Below are 5526 nucleotides of genomic sequence, written 5' to 3' on the forward strand. Positions count from 1 at the left end.
GAAAGAGTCTACAGTGGATTGCCAGTTTATCATTTCTAGCCTAAGGACATTTGTCATACTAGACTTACCTGTTCCCCAAGTCTTTGGAAACAAAGAATGAAAGTTATTGAGCAGTAGCCAAAAAGGGATTGAGTATGGAATATTGTTTAGACTATCCTTTTCACATTAAAAAAAATGACATTTGTTCCTTAATGCCTTCTTTTCTAAAATTTATTGATGGAGACCCTGATGGTAGCATTAATAATTATTTCATAACAAAACAAATAAAAGAGGATATAGGCAGAGCAATAAGACAAATTTTATTTCTACACAAACACACACACACACACACATGACTGAATCACCAGAAAGAGCTTTTAGTCTTGAAGAATGTGATGAGTGATTTTACAGCTACAGATCCCTCGCTTTAGTGGGAGTGCGTTCTAACATTTCAACCACCCAAATCTGCAAAATGTTTAAGAGGTAAGAGTAAAATAAAAGAAAATTTAAGTGAATCTTATACATTGTAAATTAAGAGGACATTTAGTATCAAGCAAGGATCCTCTTTGTCAAAGGCTGCTAAGCAGCCAGCACAGATCAGAGCAGGAAGACATCCAGCAGCCCAGGGACCAAGGACAGTATGGGTGATGACCTTGGCAACAGCTGTTTGCTCTTATGTAGTAGATGCAAGCTGGAAATCTAGTATGAACTTACTTGGTAGTTAAGGGACAACTTCCTGGTTTGTAATTTTGAAGACATGGACAAAATTGAGTGGAGAGTGCAGTAGTTCTGATTATGGAAACTCAGTTTGAGTCTATTGGTCTTCTTGCTGAAGAAGGTGGTAAAGATATTATATTTGAATCTTTGTGGGGTTGGGGAGGTCTCTGCAAGCCTGAATTTTGAGTGGTGAAAGTTGTGTAAGTCAAGAAATGCCTCAAACAAGATATGGAACTTTTATCACTCCTGTAATTTTGATATAATTGAAATAATTTTCTTTTAAAAGTTCATACCATTTCAAAACTGAGAGATAATGATTGCTATTTCCATGTATATATTTATTTATATAACTTTCTTCATGAAATCCACTGACACCCTAAATTATTTCTTTTTAGGTTCATATGTTAAGGTTCACTCTGTCTGCTATAAAGTTCTACATGTTTTGAGATATGTGTCATGTTACATATCCATTGTTGTGGTGTAGCACAGACTAGTTAAAAAAAATTCTGTGCTCCACCTATTCAGCAAACCCCAATTTAAATCCCTGATAACCACTGATCTGTCTGTTTAATATCTCTGTAGTTTTGCCTTTTCTAGAATGTCATACAAATAGAATGACAGAGTAGGTAACATTTGCAGACTGGCTTCTTTCACTTAGCATTATGCATTTGAGATTCGCCCATGTCTCTGTCTGTCTTGATAGCTCATTATTTTTACTTTTCCTCTCTGAATAATATTCCATTGTATGGGTTTCTATGGTTTATCTATTGAAGACCACCTTGGGTACTTTAGTACTTGTTAATATGAATAAAGCTACTTTCAATATTTGTGTGTGAGCATAAACATTTTGTGTAAGCATAACTTTTCAAATCAGGTAGGTAGATTCATGGAACATAATTGCTAGATGCTGTGGTGTACCATGCCACCTAACAAACCATAGCAACACTTAGTTTGGGAAGAAACTGCCAAACTGTCTTCCAAAGTGGCTGCATTATTCTGTATTTATACCAGTAATAAGTGAGAGTTCCCATTTCATCACATCTTCAATAGCAGTCTTTTTTTTTAAAGTCATTTTAATATGTGTATAGTGGCATCTTATTATTTTAATTTATAATTCCCTAATGACATGTGATTTGAGTATATTTTTATATGCTTGTTTGCCATTGCAATATCTTCTTTGGTGAGGTATCTATTTAGATCTCTTGCTCATTTTTAAGTTGAATTGTTTCTTTATTTACTATTGAGTTTTAAGTGTTCTTTATATATTTTGCATGCAAAAGCACTGCGATACTGTGATAGTCAATCTGATAACCAACAGAATGACTTAGAGAATGACAACAGGAGGAAGTGTAGAGAGCATGGATAGGCTGGACAAAGGGATGATTCATGTTCCAAGGAGAAAGGAGGAGGATAACTTGAGATTTCCTCACACTACTCAGAAGTGCACACAGTTTAAAATATGAACTGTTTATTTCCAGAATTTTTTATTTAGTATTTCTAGACTGTGGTTGACTGTAGGTAACTGAAACCATGGAAAGTGTAACCACAGATAAGTGGAGATTACGGCAGGGTTTGAACATATTCCTTGCTAATAAATATACATTTATAGTTTCAAAAAAGAGAAAAATATTTTCAGACAGAGAAAAGAAACAAGTAGAAAAGAATGTTTTCTAAGTTCATTAAGCATAAAATTAATGCTGGAAACTATTTTTGGTGTTACGAATAAATGAATATGTTATTTGGAACACAACTTCCATTATATTCTCTGTATTTTTCTGATTATCTCTTCTTTATTTAATTTCTGTTCTGCTGCTACCACTGTTGCACTGTCAAGGTGGATGCTTTCAGATAATCAGAATGTTAATGTCCTTGGTTATGCTACTTTAAGGTATAAACTAGTTCTTTGTGATATAAAATAAAAAGCTTTAAAACTACAAATGGGATATGAGAGAAGAAAGACTTAGTTGGAAGTGAATTTGAATCATAGAATCACTGACTTTAAAGGTGAAATTTATGAGCAAGATCAAGATTATGAGTGCTTTGAGTTTTTTGGATCACCTTTGATTGACACTATAAAGGCTTGTATTTAATATTCCATTCTATAGTTTGTACACAAATTGTTTTTAAATATGATAATATTAATTAAGTAAAGTAGTATGTAATATGTACCTGGGGGCAGGCGGGATACCTTACCTTATGTCGTGATATCCTTTAATCCCCACAATTTCTCTAGTTTAAAATATTTATTAGTTGAATCAGTGGAACTAATACACTACTCAACAAACAATTTCCTTTTTCTTGGGACAACTAGACTGTATTTATCAACTTACCTTACAGTTAGTCTGGCCATAACTGTATATCACTTCTAGGCCTGGCCCATAAAAATCACCTATATAATCTTCTTCTCCTTCTTTCTGTGGGCTTCTATTAGTCTGAATGGCTGAATGTAGTCAGTACTACATACCAATGATAGAGATTTATGAGTGCAAGGAATAAACTTTCAGTAATGTAAGCCAATAATATTTCTAGATTTATCTGTCACAGCATCTAGTGTTACCTTAGTTAACACATGCATTGGTTCCAAAATTAGGATGCTACAAAACAAAAGCTGAAATATGTGGCACTGGCTTAGTAGTTGGGCAGTAGACTGCAGGAAAATTAATATTATGAGTTTAAAAGATGTAGAATGATGCCATATACAAGAAAACCTTTGGAAAAGTTGTCAGCAATAAAGTGAATAATGCCAGGTATTCACTGAGACATTAGAATTCAAGAAAGAAGTTGGAAAATGCATTTGTAATAGTATGCATTATTTGCTAATAGCTAAATTTAGCAAGGTATTTAAAAGAGGATAAAGTCAGTCAAGAATCGATCAGTTTGCAAGCAGAGAAGAAAAGGAATAGTGAAAAACAAAAAATTGGGGACTTAAAATATTGGCAAATTTGATTGATACTGGTCTTCACATATTGGGGAATACAATCTTTAAAAATTCATTGAGCTACTTGATCCATTAAGTTGGTTTAAAATATATTCACCCCACCCATTTCTGGTGATTTCAAAGAAGCTTCCATTATGTTGAAGGGTAGGGGACAGAAGGGCAAGAATAAAAACAAATAAATTAGGCTTGAGAATTATGTCTGAGAAAGAATTTCAAGTGTGAACAGTAACATAGAGAGAGTTGTCTAAAAACAAGTAGGACAAAAGCCTATTAAATTTTTGATGAATTGTATTATCAAAGAAATCGGAAGTTCAGGCTTTAAAAATAACTACAGCAACTACAACAACAACAAAACTTGGACTCTTTAGGGTTTTAAATATCCATTAAGTTTCCAGACTTGCACCAGCAAGAGGAGGACTGCAAAAGGACAGTATACTTCCCATCACCAGCTTCATATGGGATCATGAAGAATAGCTTAAAGGGGAAAATTCTTCCTTCAAGTAGAAGCAAGGCCATGGAGAAATGCACACAATATAGTTCCTTCAAGAAATTGGAATCAAAGCCTCATTAGGGAACTTCTGCTCATCCAGAGTGGGTGCTTTCACAAGGCACACAATAACGTTTTCTTGATTGCTGTGGACCAGTGTCTTCTTGGCAACTCCCATTATTCTCATTTCTGAAAAGATAGCTAAATTGTTACCAGGTGCAGGTGTTGATAACTAGTCTTTTAGATTACAGTTTCTGAGAAAGTGTGTCGAATTCTGATGGAGAAGAACCTGCAGCACACTAATATCTTGATTTTGAGCCAGATGCAGTACAGTATTCCCTCACTTATCACGGGTATTACATTTTAGACCCCCACCCGCAATAGGTGAAAATCCACGAAGTAGGAACCTTACATTTATTTTAGTATTTATATATATTTTAAGGCTTTATAAACCCTCCCCATACACTTATAACTCTTTCCCACTCCCTTATTAACCTTTTCCACACTTTTATAAACACTGCTTATGTTCTTAAACATATTCTACACTCTTAAACCTACGTAACTTTAACAACATACATATACAGTACTGCAAAATCCCATGATATAGAGAAAAATCCGCGATAAATAATTAAATACAATATTTTTAAAAATCCCGTGATACAGTGAGGCCATGATAAGTGAACTGCGATACATAGAGGGACTACTGTATCTGGTTTGGAATTGGTTTATCTTTCTGACCAATGCAGGTGGTGGGATGAGTGACATTTTTTTTTTTTAAATGGAAACTTGTGGCAGAAACTGATAAGTGGTTTTTTCCTCCAAGCACACTGCTATTCCCAGACTTCTCTGCAGTTGATGTGGCCATGTCATTGAGTTCTGCCTGTAAAATGTCAGTGGAAATGACACATGCCACTCCTGAACAACCTTTTTTGCCCTCATATTCCAGCTTTCATCTAAGTGTTGATTCCCAGAATCATTCTGAAAGCATGTGTTAAAGATGAAAGAGCCTGAATGACTGTGTGGAGTAAATCTCTATCTCACCTTCTCACCGCACCAATAGAACAAGAATACGTGAGAAGTAACTTTCTATTTTGTTACGGCATTGGTACATTGGGGTTTATCCTAAGAAATATTTTAGAAAAGACTTTTCAGAGAAAAAAAACAGTGAATGGTCCTGGAAATTCACTTGAAATAATTTTTTTTTTTTTTTTTTGCTTTATTGGGAAATGTATAAAAAAAGTTAAGACTAAATTGAGCTTTAATTTCTTTTTAATTTATTGATTTGAGAGAGAGAGTGAGAGGCATCACGTTGCTCTTCCACTTATTTATGCATTTGTTGTTTGTTTCTTGTATGTGCTCTGACCAGACATCAAACCCCAAACAGTGGCGTATTGAGATGACACTG

This window comes from Furipterus horrens, unplaced genomic scaffold, assembly GCF_987537825.1.
Source record: "Furipterus horrens unplaced genomic scaffold, mFurHor1.1.pri manual_scaffold_1, whole genome shotgun sequence".
Lineage (NCBI taxonomy): Eukaryota > Metazoa > Chordata > Mammalia > Chiroptera > Furipteridae > Furipterus > Furipterus horrens.